Genomic DNA, 23,209 nt, shown 5'->3' with positions numbered 1-23,209 from the left:
CTACGTTGCATATGTAAATTAAAATCAACTAATCAAAAATATGCCATATCAAAATCGTATCTACCTTAGAACTCACAAATTAACAGATTTATCTACTAACAATTGGGCTTAATTTTGCACATTCTAATGACCAAATGTATTTGATATTTTGCTAGATATAGCTTTAAAACATCAACACTTTTTCACTTTTCAAATTTAGCTTGTTTTTTTAACTGTTTAATTGTTCAAGAAATAATGGAGCCCAAATATAATCTTGCAGCAAATCAAAATATGGAAAGCTAATTTCTTTATGTAAATTAAAATCAACTAATCAAAAATATGCCATATCAAAACACAATTTGTCTTGTATCTACCTTAGAACTCACAGATTAACAGATTAATCTCCTAACAATTGATCTTAATTTTGCACCTTCTAGTGTGCCAAATGTCTTTGATATTTTGCTAGATATACAAACATTTCTTTCAATGTTGACATTGAATATGCATTTCCAAATAAATAAAAGGTAATCAGTGTGGCTGCTAAGAGTGACTGGGCTTAGGCTCAATGAATGGAAGAAAATGTGTGAAAGATAAAAAAGAGAACAGACTGGCATCCCAAATATTTTGATGCACTAATGCCTGTTCTCACTCTTAGCATCACTAGCTGCAAGATTTGAAGAAAAAGAAAACATCAATCTGCACGTAGTCGGCAGGATTTGAACCTACGCGGGGAGACCCCAATGGATTTCTAGTCCATCGCCTTAACCACTCAGCCACAACTACCTCACTTGTGTTAAAGTGTTTATTTTAACATAATTAGGAGAAGGGTTTATGTTTTGCATGGTTTGCATGGTTTAGAATGTGTAAAATTACATAAATGGCCATCTAAGATAATAAAAAAAAATTGTTTCCTTCGAGCCGGAATTGAACCAGCGACCTAAGGATTGCTGTACCAAACTCCTCTACAGTCCTCCGCTCTACCAGCTGAGCTATCGAAGGTTCCCTATAGAAATTATCTACACTATATCTGATGGAGTGGTCATGCAAAACTTTTCACTATCTAAAACTTACCCAATAAAGTAATTAAACTAGACAAAAGTTATTTATATGTTTATTCCTGTTTTGCATAAGCATCACAAATAATCATGCTTAATGATTTGCTAAATATCACCAGAAGTTTAACTTAAATTTGTTATTTTTCTATCATCTGGCAACAGCTAGTTTAGAAAGCAGTTTTCATAGATCTTCCATCTGTAGCCACATTTACATCAAGATTAGAGATACTTTAAAATATCAACACTTTTTCACTTTTCAAATTTAGCTTGTTTTTTTAAGTGTTTAATTGTTGAAGAAATAATGGGGCCCAAATATAATATTGCAGCAAAACAAAATATAGAAAAAGCTACGTTGCATATGTAAATTAAAATCAACTAATCAAAAATATGCCATATCAAAATCGTATCTACCTTAGAACTCACAAATTAACAGATTTATCTACTAACAATTGGGCTTAATTTTGCACATTCTAATGACCAAATGTATTTGATATTTTGCTAGATATAGCTTTAAAACATCAACACTTTTTCACTTTTCAAATTTAGCTTGTTTTTTTAACTGTTTAATTGTTCAAGAAATAATGGAGCCCAAATATAATCTTGCAGCAAACCAAAATATGGAAAGCTAATTTCTTTATGTAAATTAAAATCAACTAATCAAAAATATGCAGCCACAGCTGAGCTATCGAAGGTTCCCTATAGAAATCATCTACACTATATCTGATGGAGTGGACATGCAAAACTTTTCACTATCTAAAACTTACCCAATAAAGTAATTAAACTAGACAAAAGTTATTTATATGTTTATTCCTGTTTTGCATAAGCATCACAAATAATCATGCTTAATGATTTGCTAAATATCACCAGAAGTTTAACTTAAATTTGTTATTTTTCTATCATCTGGCAACAGCTAGTTTAGACAGCAGTTTTCATAGATCTTCCATCTGTAGCCACATTTACATCAAGATTAGAGATACTTTAAAATATCAACACTTTTTCACTTTTCAAATTTAGCTTGTTTTTTTAAGTGTTTAATTGTTGAAGAAATAATGGGGCCCAAATATAATATTGCAGCAAAACAAAATATAGAAAAAGCTACGTTGCATATGTAAATTAAAATCAACTAATCAAAAATATGCCATATCAAAATCGTATCTACCTTAGAACTCACAAATTAACAGATTTATCTACTAACAATTGGGCTTAATTTTGCACATTCTAATGACCAAATGTATTTGATATTTTGCTAGATATAGCTTTAAAACATCAACACTTTTTCACTTTTCAAATTTAGCTTGTTTTTTTAACTGTTTAATTGTTCAAGAAATAATGGAGCCCAAATATAATCTTGCAGCAAATCAAAATATGGAAAGCTAATTTCTTTATGTAAATTAAAATCAACTAATCAAAAATATGCCATATCAAAACACAATTTGTCTTGTATCTACCTTAGAACTCACAGATTAACAGATTAATCTCCTAACAATTGATCTTAATTTTGCACCTTCTAGTGTGCCAAATGTCTTTGATATTTTGCTAGATATACAAACATTTCTTTCAATGTTGACATTGAATATGCATTTCCAAATAAATAAAAGGTAATCAGTGTGGCTGCTAAGAGTGACTGGGCTTAGGCTCAATGAATGGAAGAAAATGTGTGAAAGATAAAAAAGAGAACAGACTGGCATCCCAAATATTTTGATGCACTAATGCCTGTTCTCACTCTTAGCATCACTAGCTGCAAGATTTGAAGAAAAAGAAAACATCAATCTGCACGTAGTCGGCAGGATTTGAACCTACGCGGGGAGACCCCAATGGATTTCTAGTCCATCGCCTTAACCACTCAGCCACAACTACCTCACTTGTGTTAAAGTGTTTATTTTAACATAATTAGGAGAAGGGTTTATGTTTTGCATGGTTTGCATGGTTTAGAATGTGTAAAATTACATAAATGGCCATCTAAGATAATAAAAAAAAATTGTTTCCTTCGAGCCGGAATTGAACCAGCGACCTAAGGATTGCTGTACCAAACTCCTCTACAGTCCTCCGCTCTACCAGCTGAGCTATCGAAGGTTCCCTATAGAAATTATCTACACTATATCTGATGGAGTGGTCATGCAAAACTTTTCACTATCTAAAACTTACCCAATAAAGTAATTAAACTAGACAAAAGTTATTTATATGTTTATTCCTGTTTTGCATAAGCATCACAAATAATCATGCTTAATGATTTGCTAAATATCACCAGAAGTTTAACTTAAATTTGTTATTTTTCTATCATCTGGCAACAGCTAGTTTAGAAAGCAGTTTTCATAGATCTTCCATCTGTAGCCACATTTACATCAAGATTAGAGATACTTTAAAATATCAACACTTTTTCACTTTTCAAATTTAGCTTGTTTTTTTAAGTGTTTAATTGTTGAAGAAATAATGGGGCCCAAATATAATATTGCAGCAAAACAAAATATAGAAAAAGCTACGTTGCATATGTAAATTAAAATCAACTAATCAAAAATATGCCATATCAAAATCGTATCTACCTTAGAACTCACAAATTAACAGATTTATCTACTAACAATTGGGCTTAATTTTGCACATTCTAATGACCAAATGTATTTGATATTTTGCTAGATATAGCTTTAAAACATCAACACTTTTTCACTTTTCAAATTTAGCTTGTTTTTTTAACTGTTTAATTGTTCAAGAAATAATGGAGCCCAAATATAATCTTGCAGCAAACCAAAATATGGAAAGCTAATTTCTTTATGTAAATTAAAATCAACTAATCAAAAATATGCAGCCACAGCTGAGCTATCGAAGGTTCCCTATAGAAATCATCTACACTATATCTGATGGAGTGGACATGCAAAACTTTTCACTATCTAAAACTTACCCAATAAAGTAATTAAACTAGACAAAAGTTATTTATATGTTTATTCCTGTTTTGCATAAGCATCACAAATAATCATGCTTAATGATTTGCTAAATATCACCAGAAGTTTAACTTAAATTTGTTATTTTTCTATCATCTGGCAACAGCTAGTTTAGACAGCAGTTTTCATAGATCTTCCATCTGTAGCCACATTTACATCAAGATTAGAGATACTTTAAAATATCAACACTTTTTCACTTTTCAAATTTAGCTTGTTTTTTTAAGTGTTTAATTGTTGAAGAAATAATGGGGCCCAAATATAATATTGCAGCAAAACAAAATATAGAAAAAGCTACGTTGCATATGTAAATTAAAATCAACTAATCAAAAATATGCCATATCAAAATCGTATCTACCTTAGAACTCACAAATTAACAGATTTATCTACTAACAATTGGGCTTAATTTTGCACATTCTAATGACCAAATGTATTTGATATTTTGCTAGATATAGCTTTAAAACATCAACACTTTTTCACTTTTCAAATTTAGCTTGTTTTTTTAACTGTTTAATTGTTCAAGAAATAATGGAGCCCAAATATAATCTTGCAGCAAACCAAAATATGGAAAGCTAATTTCTTTATGTAAATTAAAATCAACTAATCAAAAATATGCAGCCACAGCTGAGCTATCGAAGGTTCCCTATAGAAATCATCTACACTATATCTGATGGAGTGGACATGCAAAACTTTTCACTATCTAAAACTTACCCAATAAAGTAATTAAACTAGACAAAAGTTATTTATATGTTTATTCCTGTTTTGCATAAGCATCACAAATAATCATGCTTAATGATTTGCTAAATATCACCAGAAGTTTAACTTAAATTTGTTATTTTTCTATCATCTGGCAACAGCTAGTTTAGACAGCAGTTTTCATAGATCTTCCATCTGTAGCCACATTTACATCAAGATTAGAGATACTTTAAAATATCAACACTTTTTCACTTTTCAAATTTAGCTTGTTTTTTTAAGTGTTTAATTGTTGAAGAAATAATGGGGCCCAAATATAATATTGCAGCAAAACAAAATATAGAAAAAGCTACGTTGCATATGTAAATTAAAATCAACTAATCAAAAATATGCCATATCAAAATCGTATCTACCTTAGAACTCACAAATTAACAGATTTATCTACTAACAATTGGGCTTAATTTTGCACATTCTAATGACCAAATGTATTTGATATTTTGCTAGATATAGCTTTAAAACATCAACACTTTTTCACTTTTCAAATTTAGCTTGTTTTTTTAACTGTTTAATTGTTCAAGAAATAATGGAGCCCAAATATAATCTTGCAGCAAATCAAAATATGGAAAGCTAATTTCTTTATGTAAATTAAAATCAACTAATCAAAAATATGCCATATCAAAACACAATTTGTCTTGTATCTACCTTAGAACTCACAGATTAACAGATTAATCTCCTAACAATTGATCTTAATTTTGCACCTTCTAGTGTGCCAAATGTCTTTGATATTTTGCTAGATATACAAACATTTCTTTCAATGTTGACATTGAATATGCATTTCCAAATAAATAAAAGGTAATCAGTGTGGCTGCTAAGAGTGACTGGGCTTAGGCTCAATGAATGGAAGAAAATGTGTGAAAGATAAAAAAGAGAACAGACTGGCATCCCAAATATTTTGATGCACTAATGCCTGTTCTCACTCTTAGCATCACTAGCTGCAAGATTTGAAGAAAAAGAAAACATCAATCTGCACGTAGTCAGCAGGATTTGAACCTACGCGGGGAGACCCCAATGGATTTCTAGTCCATCGCCTTAACCACTCGGCCACAACTACCTCACTTGTGTTAAAGTGTTTATTTTAACATAATTAGGAGAAGGGTTTATGTTTTGCATGGTTTGCATGGTTTAGAATGTGTAAAATTACATAAATGGCCATCTAAGATAATAAAAAAAAATTGTTTCCTTCGAAACAAGTTTCCTTCGAGCCGGAATTGAACCAGCGACCTAAGGATTGCTGTACCAAACTCCTCTACAGTCCTCCGCTCTACCAGCTGAGCTATCGAAGGTTCCCTATAGAAATCATCTACACTATATCTGATGGAGTGGACATGTAAAACTTTTCACTATCTAAAACTTACCCAATAAAGTAATTAAACTAGACAAAAGTTATTTATATGTTTATTCCTGTTTTGCATAAGCATCACAAATAATCATGCTTAATGATTTGCTAAATATCACCAGAAGTTTAACTTAAATTTGTTATTTTTCTATCATCTGGCAACAGCTAGTTTAGAAAGCAGTTTTCATAGATCTTCCATCTGTAGCCACATTTACATCAAGATTAGAGATACTTTAAAATATCAACACTTTTTCACTTTTCAAATTTAGCTTGTTTTTTTAAGTGTTTAATTGTTGAAGAAATAATGGGGCCCAAATATAATATTGCAGCAAAACAAAATATAGAAAAAGCTACGTTGCATATGTAAATTAAAATCAACTAATCAAAAATATGCCATATCAAAATCGTATCTACCTTAGAACTCACAAATTAACAGATTTATCTACTAACAATTGGGCTTAATTTTGCACATTCTAATGACCAAATGTATTTGATATTTTGCTAGATATAGCTTTAAAACATCAACACTTTTTCACTTTTCAAATTTAGCTTGTTTTTTTAACTGTTTAATTGTTCAAGAAATAATGGAGCCCAAATATAATCTTGCAGCAAACCAAAATATGGAAAGCTAATTTCTTTATGTAAATTAAAATCAACTAATCAAAAATATGCAGCCACAGCTGAGCTATCGAAGGTTCCCTATAGAAATCATCTACACTATATCTGATGGAGTGGACATGCAAAACTTTTCACTATCTAAAACTTACCCAATAAAGTAATTAAACTAGACAAAAGTTATTTATATGTTTATTCCTGTTTTGCATAAGCATCACAAATAATCATGCTTAATGATTTGCTAAATATCACCAGAAGTTTAACTTAAATTTGTTATTTTTCTATCATCTGGCAACAGCTAGTTTAGACAGCAGTTTTCATAGATCTTCCATCTGTAGCCACATTTACATCAAGATTAGAGATACTTTAAAATATCAACACTTTTTCACTTTTCAAATTTAGCTTGTTTTTTTAAGTGTTTAATTGTTGAAGAAATAATGGGGCCCAAATATAATATTGCAGCAAAACAAAATATAGAAAAAGCTACGTTGCATATGTAAATTAAAATCAACTAATCAAAAATATGCCATATCAAAATCGTATCTACCTTAGAACTCACAAATTAACAGATTTATCTACTAACAATTGGGCTTAATTTTGCACATTCTAATGACCAAATGTATTTGATATTTTGCTAGATATAGCTTTAAAACATCAACACTTTTTCACTTTTCAAATTTAGCTTGTTTTTTTAACTGTTTAATTGTTCAAGAAATAATGGAGCCCAAATATAATCTTGCAGCAAATCAAAATATGGAAAGCTAATTTCTTTATGTAAATTAAAATCAACTAATCAAAAATATGCCATATCAAAACACAATTTGTCTTGTATCTACCTTAGAACTCACAGATTAACAGATTAATCTCCTAACAATTGATCTTAATTTTGCACCTTCTAGTGTGCCAAATGTCTTTGATATTTTGCTAGATATACAAACATTTCTTTCAATGTTGACATTGAATATGCATTTCCAAATAAATAAAAGGTAATCAGTGTGGCTGCTAAGAGTGACTGGGCTTAGGCTCAATGAATGGAAGAAAATGTGTGAAAGATAAAAAAGAGAACAGACTGGCATCCCAAATATTTTGATGCACTAATGCCTGTTCTCACTCTTAGCATCACTAGCTGCAAGATTTGAAGAAAAAGAAAACATCAATCTGCACGTAGTCGGCAGGATTTGAACCTACGCGGGGAGACCCCAATGGATTTCTAGTCCATCGCCTTAACCACTCAGCCACAACTACCTCACTTGTGTTAAAGTGTTTATTTTAACATAATTAGGAGAAGGGTTTATGTTTTGCATGGTTTGCATGGTTTAGAATGTGTAAAATTACATAAATGGCCATCTAAGATAATAAAAAAAAATTGTTTCCTTCGAGCCGGAATTGAACCAGCGACCTAAGGATTGCTGTACCAAACTCCTCTACAGTCCTCCGCTCTACCAGCTGAGCTATCGAAGGTTCCCTATAGAAATTATCTACACTATATCTGATGGAGTGGTCATGCAAAACTTTTCACTATCTAAAACTTACCCAATAAAGTAATTAAACTAGACAAAAGTTATTTATATGTTTATTCCTGTTTTGCATAAGCATCACAAATAATCATGCTTAATGATTTGCTAAATATCACCAGAAGTTTAACTTAAATTTGTTATTTTTCTATCATCTGGCAACAGCTAGTTTAGAAAGCAGTTTTCATAGATCTTCCATCTGTAGCCACATTTACATCAAGATTAGAGATACTTTAAAATATCAACACTTTTTCACTTTTCAAATTTAGCTTGTTTTTTTAAGTGTTTAATTGTTGAAGAAATAATGGGGCCCAAATATAATATTGCAGCAAAACAAAATATAGAAAAAGCTACGTTGCATATGTAAATTAAAATCAACTAATCAAAAATATGCCATATCAAAATCGTATCTACCTTAGAACTCACAAATTAACAGATTTATCTACTAACAATTGGGCTTAATTTTGCACATTCTAATGACCAAATGTATTTGATATTTTGCTAGATATAGCTTTAAAACATCAACACTTTTTCACTTTTCAAATTTAGCTTGTTTTTTTAACTGTTTAATTGTTCAAGAAATAATGGAGCCCAAATATAATCTTGCAGCAAACCAAAATATGGAAAGCTAATTTCTTTATGTAAATTAAAATCAACTAATCAAAAATATGCAGCCACAGCTGAGCTATCGAAGGTTCCCTATAGAAATCATCTACACTATATCTGATGGAGTGGACATGCAAAACTTTTCACTATCTAAAACTTACCCAATAAAGTAATTAAACTAGACAAAAGTTATTTATATGTTTATTCCTGTTTTGCATAAGCATCACAAATAATCATGCTTAATGATTTGCTAAATATCACCAGAAGTTTAACTTAAATTTGTTATTTTTCTATCATCTGGCAACAGCTAGTTTAGACAGCAGTTTTCATAGATCTTCCATCTGTAGCCACATTTACATCAAGATTAGAGATACTTTAAAATATCAACACTTTTTCACTTTTCAAATTTAGCTTGTTTTTTTAAGTGTTTAATTGTTGAAGAAATAATGGGGCCCAAATATAATATTGCAGCAAAACAAAATATAGAAAAAGCTACGTTGCATATGTAAATTAAAATCAACTAATCAAAAATATGCCATATCAAAATCGTATCTACCTTAGAACTCACAAATTAACAGATTTATCTACTAACAATTGGGCTTAATTTTGCACATTCTAATGACCAAATGTATTTGATATTTTGCTAGATATAGCTTTAAAACATCAACACTTTTTCACTTTTCAAATTTAGCTTGTTTTTTTAACTGTTTAATTGTTCAAGAAATAATGGAGCCCAAATATAATCTTGCAGCAAATCAAAATATGGAAAGCTAATTTCTTTATGTAAATTAAAATCAACTAATCAAAAATATGCCATATCAAAACACAATTTGTCTTGTATCTACCTTAGAACTCACAGATTAACAGATTAATCTCCTAACAATTGATCTTAATTTTGCACCTTCTAGTGTGCCAAATGTCTTTGATATTTTGCTAGATATACAAACATTTCTTTCAATGTTGACATTGAATATGCATTTCCAAATAAATAAAAGGTAATCAGTGTGGCTGCTAAGAGTGACTGGGCTTAGGCTCAATGAATGGAAGAAAATGTGTGAAAGATAAAAAAGAGAACAGACTGGCATCCCAAATATTTTGATGCACTAATGCCTGTTCTCACTCTTAGCATCACTAGCTGCAAGATTTGAAGAAAAAGAAAACATCAATCTGCACGTAGTCGGCAGGATTTGAACCTACGCGGGGAGACCCCAATGGATTTCTAGTCCATCGCCTTAACCACTCAGCCACAACTACCTCACTTGTGTTAAAGTGTTTATTTTAACATAATTAGGAGAAGGGTTTATGTTTTGCATGGTTTGCATGGTTTAGAATGTGTAAAATTACATAAATGGCCATCTAAGATAATAAAAAAAAATTGTTTCCTTCGAGCCGGAATTGAACCAGCGACCTAAGGATTGCTGTACCAAACTCCTCTACAGTCCTCCGCTCTACCAGCTGAGCTATCGAAGGTTCCCTATAGAAATTATCTACACTATATCTGATGGAGTGGTCATGCAAAACTTTTCACTATCTAAAACTTACCCAATAAAGTAATTAAACTAGACAAAAGTTATTTATATGTTTATTCCTGTTTTGCATAAGCATCACAAATAATCATGCTTAATGATTTGCTAAATATCACCAGAAGTTTAACTTAAATTTGTTATTTTTCTATCATCTGGCAACAGCTAGTTTAGAAAGCAGTTTTCATAGATCTTCCATCTGTAGCCACATTTACATCAAGATTAGAGATACTTTAAAATATCAACACTTTTTCACTTTTCAAATTTAGCTTGTTTTTTTAAGTGTTTAATTGTTGAAGAAATAATGGGGCCCAAATATAATATTGCAGCAAAACAAAATATAGAAAAAGCTACGTTGCATATGTAAATTAAAATCAACTAATCAAAAATATGCCATATCAAAATCGTATCTACCTTAGAACTCACAAATTAACAGATTTATCTACTAACAATTGGGCTTAATTTTGCACATTCTAATGACCAAATGTATTTGATATTTTGCTAGATATAGCTTTAAAACATCAACACTTTTTCACTTTTCAAATTTAGCTTGTTTTTTTAACTGTTTAATTGTTCAAGAAATAATGGAGCCCAAATATAATCTTGCAGCAAACCAAAATATGGAAAGCTAATTTCTTTATGTAAATTAAAATCAACTAATCAAAAATATGCAGCCACAGCTGAGCTATCGAAGGTTCCCTATAGAAATCATCTACACTATATCTGATGGAGTGGACATGCAAAACTTTTCACTATCTAAAACTTACCCAATAAAGTAATTAAACTAGACAAAAGTTATTTATATGTTTATTCCTGTTTTGCATAAGCATCACAAATAATCATGCTTAATGATTTGCTAAATATCACCAGAAGTTTAACTTAAATTTGTTATTTTTCTATCATCTGGCAACAGCTAGTTTAGACAGCAGTTTTCATAGATCTTCCATCTGTAGCCACATTTACATCAAGATTAGAGATACTTTAAAATATCAACACTTTTTCACTTTTCAAATTTAGCTTGTTTTTTTAAGTGTTTAATTGTTGAAGAAATAATGGGGCCCAAATATAATATTGCAGCAAAACAAAATATAGAAAAAGCTACGTTGCATATGTAAATTAAAATCAACTAATCAAAAATATGCCATATCAAAATCGTATCTACCTTAGAACTCACAAATTAACAGATTTATCTACTAACAATTGGGCTTAATTTTGCACATTCTAATGACCAAATGTATTTGATATTTTGCTAGATATAGCTTTAAAACATCAACACTTTTTCACTTTTCAAATTTAGCTTGTTTTTTTAACTGTTTAATTGTTCAAGAAATAATGGAGCCCAAATATAATCTTGCAGCAAACCAAAATATGGAAAGCTAATTTCTTTATGTAAATTAAAATCAACTAATCAAAAATATGCAGCCACAGCTGAGCTATCGAAGGTTCCCTATAGAAATCATCTACACTATATCTGATGGAGTGGACATGCAAAACTTTTCACTATCTAAAACTTACCCAATAAAGTAATTAAACTAGACAAAAGTTATTTATATGTTTATTCCTGTTTTGCATAAGCATCACAAATAATCATGCTTAATGATTTGCTAAATATCACCAGAAGTTTAACTTAAATTTGTTATTTTTCTATCATCTGGCAACAGCTAGTTTAGACAGCAGTTTTCATAGATCTTCCATCTGTAGCCACATTTACATCAAGATTAGAGATACTTTAAAATATCAACACTTTTTCACTTTTCAAATTTAGCTTGTTTTTTTAAGTGTTTAATTGTTGAAGAAATAATGGGGCCCAAATATAATATTGCAGCAAAACAAAATATAGAAAAAGCTACGTTGCATATGTAAATTAAAATCAACTAATCAAAAATATGCCATATCAAAATCGTATCTACCTTAGAACTCACAAATTAACAGATTTATCTACTAACAATTGGGCTTAATTTTGCACATTCTAATGACCAAATGTATTTGATATTTTGCTAGATATAGCTTTAAAACATCAACACTTTTTCACTTTTCAAATTTAGCTTGTTTTTTTAACTGTTTAATTGTTCAAGAAATAATGGAGCCCAAATATAATCTTGCAGCAAATCAAAATATGGAAAGCTAATTTCTTTATGTAAATTAAAATCAACTAATCAAAAATATGCCATATCAAAACACAATTTGTCTTGTATCTACCTTAGAACTCACAGATTAACAGATTAATCTCCTAACAATTGATCTTAATTTTGCACCTTCTAGTGTGCCAAATGTCTTTGATATTTTGCTAGATATACAAACATTTCTTTCAATGTTGACATTGAATATGCATTTCCAAATAAATAAAAGGTAATCAGTGTGGCTGCTAAGAGTGACTGGGCTTAGGCTCAATGAATGGAAGAAAATGTGTGAAAGATAAAAAAGAGAACAGACTGGCATCCCAAATATTTTGATGCACTAATGCCTGTTCTCACTCTTAGCATCACTAGCTGCAAGATTTGAAGAAAAAGAAAACATCAATCTGCACGTAGTCGGCAGGATTTGAACCTACGCGGGGAGACCCCAATGGATTTCTAGTCCATCGCCTTAACCACTCAGCCACAACTACCTCACTTGTGTTAAAGTGTTTATTTTAACATAATTAGGAGAAGGGTTTATGTTTTGCATGGTTTGCATGGTTTAGAATGTGTAAAATTACATAAATGGCCATCTAAGATAATAAAAAAAAATTGTTTCCTTCGAGCCGGAATTGAACCAGCGACCTAAGGATTGCTGTACCAAACTCCTCTACAGTCCTCCGCTCTACCAGCTGAGCTATCGAAGGTTCCCTATAGAAATCATCTACACTATATCTGATGGAGTGGTCATGCAAAACTTTTCACTATCTAAAACTTACCCAATAAAGTAATTAAACTAGACAAAAGTTATTTATATGTTTATTCCTGTTTTGCATAAGCATCACAAATAATCATGCTTAATGATTTGCTAAATATCACCAGAAGTTTAACTTAAATTTGTTATTTTTCTATCATCTGGCAACAGCTAGTTTAGAAAGCAGTTTTCATAGATCTTCCATCTGTAGCCACATTTACATCAAGATTAGAGATACTTTAAAATATCAACACTTTTTCACTTTTCAAATTTAGCTTGTTTTTTTAAGTGTTTAATTGTTGAAGAAATAATGGGGCCCAAATATAATATTGCAGCAAAACAAAATATAGAAAAAGCTACGTTGCATATGTAAATTAAAATCAACTAATCAAAAATATGCCATATCAAAATCGTATCTACCTTAGAACTCACAAATTAACAGATTTATCTACTAACAATTGGGCTTAATTTTGCACATTCTAATGACCAAATGTATTTAATATTTTGCTAGATATAGCTTTAAAACATCAACACTTTTTCACTTTTCAAATTTAGCTTGTTTTTTTAACTGTTTAATTGTTCAAGAAATAATGGAGCCCAAATATAATCTTGCAGCAAACCAAAATATGGAAAGCTAATTTCTTTATGTAAATTAAAATCAACTAATCAAAAATATGCCATATCAAAACACAATTTGTCTTGTATCTACCTTAGAACTCACAGATTAACAGATTAATCTCCTAACAATTGATCTTAATTTTGCACCTTCTAGTGTGCCAAATGTCTTTGATATTTTGCTAGATATACAAACATTTCTTTCAATGTTGACATTGAATATGCATTTCCAAATAAATAAAAGGTAATCAGTGTGGCTGCTAAGAGTGACTGGGCTTAGGCTCAATGAATGGAAGAAAATGTGTGAAAGATAAAAAAGAGAACAGACTGGCATCCCAAATATTTTGATGCACTAATGCCTGTTCTCACTCTTAGCATCACTAGCTGCAAGATTTGAAGAAAAGGAAAACATCAATCTGCACGTAGTCGGCAGGATTTGAACCTACGCGGGGAGACCCCAATGGATTTCTAGTCCATCGCCTTAACCACTCGGCCACAACTACCTCACTTGTGTTAAAGTGTTTATTTTAACATAATTAGGAGAAGGGTTTATGTTTTGCATGGTTTGCATGGTTTAGAATGTGTAAAATTACATAAATGGCCATCTAAGATAATAAAAAAAAATTGTTTCCTTCGAGCCGGAATTGAACCAGCGACCTAAGGATTGCTGTACCAAACTCCTCTACAGTCCTCCGCTCTACCAGCTGAGCTATCGAAGGTTCCCTATAGAAATCATCTACACTATATCTGATGGAGTGGACATGTAAAACTTTTCACTATCTAAAACTTACCCAATAAAGTAATTAAACTAGACAAAAGTTATTTATATGTTTATTCCTGTTTTGCATAAGCATCACAAATAATCATGCTTAATGATTTGCTAAATATCACCAGAAGTTTAACTTAAATTTGTTATTTTTCTATCATCTGGCAACAGCTAGTTTAGAAAGCAGTTTTCATAGATCTTCCATCTGTAGCCACATTTACATCAAGATTAGAGATACTTTAAAATATCAACACTTTTTCACTTTTCAAATTTAGCTTGTTTTTTTAAGTGTTTAATTGTTGAAGAAATAATGGGGCCCAAATATAATATTGCAGCAAAACAAAATATAGAAAAAGCTACGTTGCATATGTAAATTAAAATCAACTAATCAAAAATATGCCATATCAAAATCGTATCTACCTTAGAACTCACAAATTAACAGATTTATCTACTAACAATTGGGCTTAATTTTGCACATTCTAATGACCAAATGTATTTGATATTTTGCTAGATATAGCTTTAAAACATCAACACTTTTTCACTTTTCAAATTTAGCTTGTTTTTTTAACTGTTTAATTGTTCAAGAAATAATGGAGCCCAAATATAATCTTGCAGCAAACCAAAATATGGAAAGCTAATTTCTTTATGTAAATTAAAATCAACTAATCAAAAATATGCAGCCACAGCTGAGCTATCGAAGGTTCCCTATAGAAATCATCTACACTATATCTGATGGAGTGGACATGCAAAACTTTTCACTATCTAAAACTTACCCAATAAAGTAATTAAACTAGACAAAAGTTATTTATATGTTTATTCCTGTTTTGCATAAGCATCACAAATAATCATGCTTAATGATTTGCTAAATATCACCAGAAGTTTAACTTAAATTTGTTATTTTTCTATCATCTGGCAACAGCTAGTTTAGACAGCAGTTTTCATAGATCTTCCATCTGTAGCCACATTTACATCAAGATTAGAGATACTTTAAAATATCAACACTTTTTCACTTTTCAAATTTAGCTTGTTTTTTTAAGTGTTTAATTGTTGAAGAAATAATGGGGCCCAAATATAATATTGCAGCAAAACAAAATATAGAAAAAGCTACGTTGCATATGTAAATTAAAATCAACTAATCAAAAATATGCCATATCAAAATCGTATCTACCTTAGAACTCACAAATTAACAGATTTATCTACTAACAATTGGGCTTAATTTTGCACATTCTAATGACCAAATGTATTTGATATTTTGCTAGATATAGCTTTAAAACATCAACACTTTTTCACTTTTCAAATTTAGCTTGTTTTTTTAACTGTTTAATTGTTCAAGAAATAATGGAGCCCAAATATAATCTTGCAGCAAACCAAAATATGGAAAGCTAATTTCTTTATGTAAATTAAAATCAACTAATCAAAAATATGCCATATCAAAACACAATTTGTCTTGTATCTACCTTAGAACTCACAGATTAACAGATTAATCTCCTAACAATTGATCTTAATTTTGCACCTTCTAGTGTGCCAAATGTCTTTGATATTTTGCTAGATATACAAACATTTCTTTCAATGTTGACATTGAATATGCATTTCCAAATAAATAAAAGGTAATCAGTGTGGCTGCTAAGAGTGACTGGGCTTAGGCTCAATGAATGGAAGAAAATGTGTGAAAGATAAAAAAGAGAACAGACTGGCATCCCAAATATTTTGATGCACTAATGCCTGTTCTCACTCTTAGCATCACTAGCTGCAAGATTTGAAGAAAAAGAAAACATTAATCTGCACATAGTCGGCAGGTTTTGAACCTACGCGGGGAGACCCCAATGGATTTCTAGTCCATCGCCTTAACCACTCGGCCACAACTACCTCACATGTGTTAAAGTGTTTATTTTAACATAATTAGGAGAAGGGTTTATGTTTTGCATGGTTTGCATGGTTTAGAATGTGTAAAATTACATAAATGGCCATCTAAGATAATAAAAAAAAATTGTTTCCTTCGAGCCGGAATTGAACCAGCGACCTAAGGATTGCTGTACCAAACTCCTCTACAGTCCTCCGCTCTACCAGCTGAGCTATCGAAGGATCCCTATAGAAATCATCTACACTATATCTGATGGAGTGGACATGCAAAACTTTTCACTATCTAAAACTTACCCAATAAAGTAATTAAACTAGACAAAAGTTATTTATATGTTTATTCCTGTTTTGCATAAGCATCACAAATAATCATGCTTAATGATTTGCTAAATATCACCAGAAGTTTAACTTAAATTTGTTATTTTTCTATCATCTGGCAACAGCTAGTTTAGAAAGCAGTTTTCATAGATCTTCCATCTGTAGCCACATTTACATCAAGATTAGAGATACTTTAAAATATCAACACTTTTTCACTTTTCAAATTTAGCTTGTTTTTTTAAGTGTTTAATTGTTGAAGAAATAATGGGGCCCAAATATAATATTGCAGCAAAACAAAATATAGAAAAAGCTACGTTGCATATGTAAATTAAAATCAACTAATCAAAAATATGCCATATCAAAATCGTATCTACCTTAGAACTCACAAATTAACAGATTTATCTACTAACAATTGGGCTTAATTTTGCACATTCTAATGACCAAATGTATTTGATATTTTGCTAGATATAGCTTTAAAACATCAACACTTTTTCACTTTTCAAATTTAGCTTGTTTTTTTAACTGTTTAATTGTTCAAGAAATAATGGAGCCCAAATATAATCTTGCAGCAAACCAAAATATGGAAAGCTAATTTCTTTATGTAAATTAAAATCAACTAATCAAAAATATGCCATATCAAAACACAATTTGTCTTGTATCTACCTTAGAACTCACAGATTAACAGATTAATCTCCTAACAATTGATCTTAATTTTGCACCTTCTAGTGTGCCAAATGTCTTTGATATTTTGCTAGATATACAAACATTTCTTTCAATGTTGACATTGAATATGCATTTCCAAATAAATAAAAGGTAATCAGTGTGGCTGCTAAGAGTGACTGGGCTTAGGCTCAATGAATGGAAGAAAATGTGTGAAAGATAAAAAAGAGAACAGACTGGCATCCCAAATATTTTGATGCACTAATGCCTGTTCTCACTCTTAGCATCACTAGCTGCAAGATTTGAAGAAAAAGAAAACATTAATCTGCACATAGTCGGCAGGTTTTGAACCTACGCGGGGAGACCCCAATGGATTTCTAGTCCATCGCCTTAACCACTCGGCCACAACTACCTCACATGTGTTAAAGTGTTTATTTTAACATAATTAGGAGAAGGGTTTATGTTTTGCATGGTTTGCATGGTTTAGAATGTGTAAAATTACATAAATGGCCATCTAAGATAATAAAAAAAAATTGTTTCCTTCGAGCCGGAATTGAACCAGCGACCTAAGGATTGCTGTACCAAACTCCTCTACAGTCCTCCGCTCTACCAGCTGAGCTATCGAAGGATCCCTATAGAAATCATCTACACTATATCTGATGGAGTGGACATGCAAAACTTTTCACTATCTAAAACTTACCCAATAAAGTAATTAAACTAGACAAAAGTTATTTATATGTTTATTCCTGTTTTGCATAAGCATCACAAATAATCATGCTTAATGATTTGCTAAATATCACCAGAAGTTTAACTTAAATTTGTTATTTTTCTATCATCTGGCAACAGCTAGTTTAGAAAGCAGTTTTCATAGATCTTCCATCTGTAGCCACATTTACATCAAGATTAGAGATACTTTAAAATATCAACACTTTTTCACTTTTCAAATTTAGCTTGTTTTTTTAAGTGTTTAATTGTTGAAGAAATAATGGGGCCCAAATATAATATTGCAGCAAAACAAAATATAGAAAAAGCTACGTTGCATATGTAAATTAAAATCAACTAATCAAAAATATGCCATATCAAAATCGTATCTACCTTAGAACTCACAAATTAACAGATTTATCTACTAACAATTGGGCTTAATTTTGCACATTCTAATGACCAAATGTATTTGATATTTTGCTAGATATAGCTTTAAAACATCAACACTTTTTCACTTTTCAAATTTAGCTTGTTTTTTTAACTGTTTAATTGTTCAAGAAATAATGGAGCCCAAATATAATCTTGCAGCAAACCAAAATATGGAAAGCTAATTTCTTTATGTAAATTAAAATCAACTAATCAAAAATATGCAGCCACAGCTGAGCTATCGAAGGTTCCCTATAGAAATCATCTACACTATATCTGATGGAGTGGACATGCAAAACTTTTCACTATCTAAAACTTACCCAATAATGTAATTAAACTAGACAAAAGTTATTTATATGTTTATTCCTGTTTTGCATAAGCATCACAAATAATCATGCTTAATGATTTGCTAAATATCACCAGAAGTTTAACTTAAATTTGTTATTTTTCTATCATCTGGCAACAGCTAGTTTAGACAGCAGTTTTCATAGATCTTCCATCTGTAGCCACATTTACATCAAGATTAGAGATACTTTAAAATATCAACACTTTTTCACTTTTCAAATTTAGCTTGTTTTTTTAAGTGTTTAATTGTTGAAGAAATAATGGGGCCCAAATATAATATTGCAGCAAAACAAAATATAGAAAAAGCTACGTTGCATATGTAAATTAAAATCAACTAATCAAAAATATGCCATATCAAAATCGTATCTACCTTAGAACTCACAAATTAACAGATTTATCTACTAACAATTGGGCTTAATTTTGCACATTCTAATGACCAAATGTATTTGATATTTTGCTAGATATAGCTTTAAAACATCAACACTTTTTCACTTTTCAAATTTAGCTTGTTTTTTTAACTGTTTAATTGTTCAAGAAATAATGGAGCCCAAATATAATCTTGCAGCAAACCAAAATATGGAAAGCTAATTTCTTTATGTAAATTAAAATCAACAAATCAAAAATATGCCATATCAAAACACAATTTGTCTTGTATCTACCTTAGAACTCACAGATTAACAGATTAATCTCCTAACAATTGATCTTAATTTTGCACCTTCTAGTGTGCCAAATGTCTTTGATATTTTGCTAGATATACAAACATTTCTTTCAATGTTGACATTGAATATGCATTTCCAAATAAATAAAAGGTAATCAGTGTGGCTGCTAAGAGTGACTGGGCTTAGGCTCAATGAATGGAAGAAAATGTGTGAAAGATAAAAAAGAGAACAGACTGGCATCCCAAATATTTTGATGCACTAATGCCTGTTCTCACTCTTAGCATCACTAGCTGCAAGATTTGAAGAAAAAGAAAACATTAATCTGCACGTAGTCGGCAGGTTTTGAACCTACGCGGGGAGACCCCAATGGATTTCTAGTCCATCGCCTTAACCACTCGGCCACAACTACCTCACATGTGTTAAAGTGTTTATTTTAACATAATTAGGAGAAGGGTTTATGTTTTGCATGGTTTGCATGGTTTAGAATGTGTAAAATTACATAAATGGCCATCTAAGATAATAAAAAAAAATTGTTTCCTTCGAGCCGGAATTGAACCAGCGACCTAAGGATTGCTGTACCAAACTCCTCTACAGTCCTCCGCTCTACCAGCTGAGCTATCGAAGGTTCCCTATAGAAATCATCTACACTATATCTGATGGAGTGGACATGCAAAACTTTTCACTATCTAAAACTTACCCAATAAAGTAATTAAACTAGACAAAAGTTATTTATATGTTTATTCCTGTTTTGCATAAGCATCACAAATAATCATGCTTAATGATTTGCTAAATATCACCAGAAGTTTAACTTAAATTTGTTATTTTTCTATCATCTGGCAACAGCTAGTTTAGAAAGCAGTTTTCATAGATCTTCCATCTGTAGCCACATTTACATCAAGATTAGAGATACTTTAAAATATCAACACTTTTTCACTTTTCAAATTTAGCTTGTTTTTTTAAGTGTTTAATTGTTGAAGAAATAATGGGGCCCAAATATAATATTGCAGCAAAACAAAATATAGAAAAAGCTACGTTGCATATGTAAATTAAAATCAACTAATCAAAAATATGCCATATCAAAATCGTATCTACCTTAGAACTCACAAATTAACAGATTTATCTACTAACAATTGGGCTTAATTTTGCACATTCTAATGACCAAATGTATTTGATATTTTGCTAGATATAGCTTTAAAACATCAACACTTTTTCACTTTTCAAATTTAGCTTGTTTTTTTAACTGTTTAATTGTTCAAGAAATAATGGAGCCCAAATATAATCTTGCAGCAAACCAAAATATGGAAAGCTAATTTCTTTATGTAAATTAAAATCAACTAATCAAAAATATGCAGCCACAGCTGAGCTATCGAAGGTTCCCTATAGAAATCATCTACACTATATCTGATGGAGTGGACATGCAAAACTTTTCACTATCTAAAACTTACCCAATAAAGTAATTAAACTAGACAAAAGTTATTTATATGTTTATTCCTGTTTTGCATAAGCATCACAAATAATCATGCTTAATGATTTGCTAAATATCACCAGAAGTTTAACTTAAATTTGTTATTTTTCTATCATCTGGCAACAGCTAGTTTAGACAGCAGTTTTCATAGATCTTCCATCTGTAGCCACATTTACATCAAGATTAGAGATACTTTAAAATATCAACACTTTTTCACTTTTCAAATTTAGCTTGTTTTTTTAAGTGTTTAATTGTTGAAGAAATAATGGGGCCCAAATATAATATTGCAGCAAAACAAAATATAGAAAAAGCTACGTTGCATATGTAAATTAAAATCAACTAATCAAAAATATGCCATATCAAAATCGTATCTACCTTAGAACTCACAAATTAACAGATTTATCTACTAACAATTGGGCTTAATTTTGCACATTCTAATGACCAAATGTATTTGATATTTTGCTAGATATAGCTTTAAAACATCAACACTTTTTCACTTTTCAAATTTAGCTTGTTTTTTTAACTGTTTAATTGTTCAAGAAATAATGGAGCCCAAATATAATCTTGCAGCAAACCAAAATATGGAAAGCTAATTTCTTTATGTAAATTAAAATCAACAAATCAAAAATATGCCATATCAAAACACAATTTGTCTTGTATCTACCTTAGAACTCACAGATTAACAGATTAATCTCCTAACAATTGATCTTAATTTTGCACCTTCTTGTGTGCCAAATGTCTTTGATATTTTGCTAGATATACAAACATTTCTTTCAATGTTGACATTGAATATGCATTTCCAAATAAATAAAAGGTAATCAGTGTGGCTGCTAAGAGTGACTGGGCTTAGGCTCAATGAATGGAAGAAAATGTGTGAAAGATAAAAAAGAGAACAGACTGGCATCCCAAATATTTTGATGCACTAATGCCTGTTCTCACTCTTAGCATCACTAGCTGCAAGATTTGGTAAAATTTGAAGAAAAAGAAAACATCAATCTGCACGTAATCGGCAGGATTCGAACCTACGCGGGGAGACCCCAATGGATTTCTAGTCCATCGCCTTAACCACGCGGCCACAACTACCTCACATGTGTTAAAGTGTTTATTTTAACATAATTAAGAGAAGGGTTTATGTTTTGCATGGTTTGCATGGTTTAGAATGTGTAAAATTACATAAATGGCCATCTAAGATAATAAAAAGAAATTGTTTCCTTCGAGCTGAAATTGAACCAGCGACCTAAGGATTGCTGTACCAAACTCCTCTCACAGTCCTCCGCTCTACCAGCTGAGCTATCGAAGGTTCCCTATAGAAATCTTCTACACTATATCTGATGGAGTGGACATGTAAAACTTTTCACTATCTAAAACTTACCCAATAAAGTAATTAAACTAGACAAAAGTTATTTATATGTTTATTCCTGTTTTGCATAAGCATCACAAATAATCATGCTTAATGATTTGCTAAATATCACCAGAAGTTTAACTTAAATTTGTTATTTTTCTATCATCTGGCAACAGCTAGTTTAGAAAGCAGTTTTCATAGATCTTCCATCTGTAGCCACATTTACATCAAGATTAGAGATACTTTAAAATATCAACACTTTTTCACTTTTCAAATTTAGCTTGTTTTTTTAAGTGTTTAATTGTTGAAGAAATAATGGGGCCCAAATATAATATTGCAGCAAAACAAAATATAGAAAAAGCTACGTTGCATATGTAAATTAAAATCAACTAATCAAAAATATGCCATATCAAAATCGTATCTACCTTAGAACTCACAAATTAACAGATTTATCTACTAACAATTGGGCTTAATTTTGCACATTCTAATGACCAAATGTATTTGATATTTTGCTAGATATAGCTTTAAAACATCAACACTTTTTCACTTTTCAAATTTAGCTTGTTTTTTTAACTGTTTAATTGTTCAAGAAATAATGGAGCCCAAATATAATCTTGCAGCAAACCAAAATATGGAAAGCTAATTTCTTTATGTAAATTAAAATCAACTAATCAAAAATATGCAGCCACAGCTGAGCTATCGAAGGTTCCCTATAGAAATCATCTACACTATATCTGATGGAGTGGACATGCAAAACTTTTCACTATCTAAAACTTACCCAATAAAGTAATTAAACTAGACAAAAGTTATTTATATGTTTATTCCTGTTTTGCATAAGCATCACAAATAATCATGCTTAATGATTTGCTAAA

The 23,209-nt window shown here is 30.7% G+C and overlaps 22 non-coding genes across 22 annotated transcripts; all 22 read right to left on the bottom strand.

The window, feature by feature from the left end:
• Positions 1–680: 680 nt before the first annotated feature.
• Positions 681–762, bottom strand: TRNAS-AGA (transfer RNA serine (anticodon AGA)). Its single transcript has one exon. It is a non-coding gene; the product is annotated as a tRNA-Ser (tRNA).
• A 126-nt stretch (positions 763–888) lies between these two features.
• TRNAY-GUA (transfer RNA tyrosine (anticodon GUA)) lies at positions 889–978 on the bottom strand. Its single transcript is given in 2 exon segments — positions 889–924; positions 942–978. It is a non-coding gene; the product is annotated as a tRNA-Tyr (tRNA).
• Positions 979–2,809: 1,831 nt separating this feature from the next.
• On the bottom strand, positions 2,810–2,891 carry TRNAS-AGA (transfer RNA serine (anticodon AGA)). The gene has a single exon. It is a non-coding gene; the product is annotated as a tRNA-Ser (tRNA).
• A 126-nt stretch (positions 2,892–3,017) lies between these two features.
• TRNAY-GUA (transfer RNA tyrosine (anticodon GUA)) lies at positions 3,018–3,107 on the bottom strand. The gene is given in 2 exon segments: positions 3,018–3,053; positions 3,071–3,107. It is a non-coding gene; the product is annotated as a tRNA-Tyr (tRNA).
• A 2,579-nt stretch (positions 3,108–5,686) lies between these two features.
• Positions 5,687–5,768, bottom strand: TRNAS-AGA (transfer RNA serine (anticodon AGA)). The gene has a single exon. It is a non-coding gene; the product is annotated as a tRNA-Ser (tRNA).
• Positions 5,769–5,910: 142 nt separating this feature from the next.
• TRNAY-GUA (transfer RNA tyrosine (anticodon GUA)) lies at positions 5,911–6,000 on the bottom strand. The gene is given in 2 exon segments: positions 5,911–5,946; positions 5,964–6,000. It is a non-coding gene; the product is annotated as a tRNA-Tyr (tRNA).
• A 1,831-nt stretch (positions 6,001–7,831) lies between these two features.
• On the bottom strand, positions 7,832–7,913 carry TRNAS-AGA (transfer RNA serine (anticodon AGA)). The gene has a single exon. It is a non-coding gene; the product is annotated as a tRNA-Ser (tRNA).
• A 126-nt stretch (positions 7,914–8,039) lies between these two features.
• Positions 8,040–8,129, bottom strand: TRNAY-GUA (transfer RNA tyrosine (anticodon GUA)). The gene is given in 2 exon segments: positions 8,040–8,075; positions 8,093–8,129. It is a non-coding gene; the product is annotated as a tRNA-Tyr (tRNA).
• Positions 8,130–9,960: 1,831 nt separating this feature from the next.
• TRNAS-AGA (transfer RNA serine (anticodon AGA)) lies at positions 9,961–10,042 on the bottom strand. Its single transcript has one exon. It is a non-coding gene; the product is annotated as a tRNA-Ser (tRNA).
• Positions 10,043–10,168: 126 nt separating this feature from the next.
• On the bottom strand, positions 10,169–10,258 carry TRNAY-GUA (transfer RNA tyrosine (anticodon GUA)). The gene is given in 2 exon segments: positions 10,169–10,204; positions 10,222–10,258. It is a non-coding gene; the product is annotated as a tRNA-Tyr (tRNA).
• Positions 10,259–12,837: 2,579 nt separating this feature from the next.
• Positions 12,838–12,919, bottom strand: TRNAS-AGA (transfer RNA serine (anticodon AGA)). The gene has a single exon. It is a non-coding gene; the product is annotated as a tRNA-Ser (tRNA).
• Positions 12,920–13,045: 126 nt separating this feature from the next.
• Positions 13,046–13,135, bottom strand: TRNAY-GUA (transfer RNA tyrosine (anticodon GUA)). The gene is given in 2 exon segments: positions 13,046–13,081; positions 13,099–13,135. It is a non-coding gene; the product is annotated as a tRNA-Tyr (tRNA).
• A 1,083-nt stretch (positions 13,136–14,218) lies between these two features.
• On the bottom strand, positions 14,219–14,300 carry TRNAS-AGA (transfer RNA serine (anticodon AGA)). Its single transcript has one exon. It is a non-coding gene; the product is annotated as a tRNA-Ser (tRNA).
• A 126-nt stretch (positions 14,301–14,426) lies between these two features.
• TRNAY-GUA (transfer RNA tyrosine (anticodon GUA)) lies at positions 14,427–14,516 on the bottom strand. The gene is given in 2 exon segments: positions 14,427–14,462; positions 14,480–14,516. It is a non-coding gene; the product is annotated as a tRNA-Tyr (tRNA).
• A 1,831-nt stretch (positions 14,517–16,347) lies between these two features.
• On the bottom strand, positions 16,348–16,429 carry TRNAS-AGA (transfer RNA serine (anticodon AGA)). Its single transcript has one exon. It is a non-coding gene; the product is annotated as a tRNA-Ser (tRNA).
• Positions 16,430–16,555: 126 nt separating this feature from the next.
• On the bottom strand, positions 16,556–16,645 carry TRNAY-GUA (transfer RNA tyrosine (anticodon GUA)). Its single transcript is given in 2 exon segments — positions 16,556–16,591; positions 16,609–16,645. It is a non-coding gene; the product is annotated as a tRNA-Tyr (tRNA).
• A 1,083-nt stretch (positions 16,646–17,728) lies between these two features.
• On the bottom strand, positions 17,729–17,810 carry TRNAS-AGA (transfer RNA serine (anticodon AGA)). The gene has a single exon. It is a non-coding gene; the product is annotated as a tRNA-Ser (tRNA).
• A 126-nt stretch (positions 17,811–17,936) lies between these two features.
• On the bottom strand, positions 17,937–18,026 carry TRNAY-GUA (transfer RNA tyrosine (anticodon GUA)). The gene is given in 2 exon segments: positions 17,937–17,972; positions 17,990–18,026. It is a non-coding gene; the product is annotated as a tRNA-Tyr (tRNA).
• Positions 18,027–19,857: 1,831 nt separating this feature from the next.
• TRNAS-AGA (transfer RNA serine (anticodon AGA)) lies at positions 19,858–19,939 on the bottom strand. The gene has a single exon. It is a non-coding gene; the product is annotated as a tRNA-Ser (tRNA).
• Positions 19,940–20,065: 126 nt separating this feature from the next.
• On the bottom strand, positions 20,066–20,155 carry TRNAY-GUA (transfer RNA tyrosine (anticodon GUA)). Its single transcript is given in 2 exon segments — positions 20,066–20,101; positions 20,119–20,155. It is a non-coding gene; the product is annotated as a tRNA-Tyr (tRNA).
• Positions 20,156–21,996: 1,841 nt separating this feature from the next.
• TRNAS-AGA (transfer RNA serine (anticodon AGA)) lies at positions 21,997–22,078 on the bottom strand. Its single transcript has one exon. It is a non-coding gene; the product is annotated as a tRNA-Ser (tRNA).
• Positions 22,079–22,204: 126 nt separating this feature from the next.
• On the bottom strand, positions 22,205–22,295 carry TRNAH-GUG (transfer RNA histidin (anticodon GUG)). The gene is given in 2 exon segments: positions 22,205–22,240; positions 22,259–22,295. It is a non-coding gene; the product is annotated as a tRNA-His (tRNA).
• Between the last annotated feature and the right edge of the window lie 914 nt (positions 22,296–23,209).

Source organism: Taudactylus pleione, unplaced genomic scaffold (assembly GCF_031769625.1).
Source record: "Taudactylus pleione unplaced genomic scaffold, aTauple2 ptg000050l, whole genome shotgun sequence".
Lineage (NCBI taxonomy): Eukaryota > Metazoa > Chordata > Amphibia > Anura > Myobatrachidae > Taudactylus > Taudactylus pleione.
Note: the sequence above shows the minus strand (reverse complement) of the source record. Positions and strands in the feature narration are given on the sequence as shown.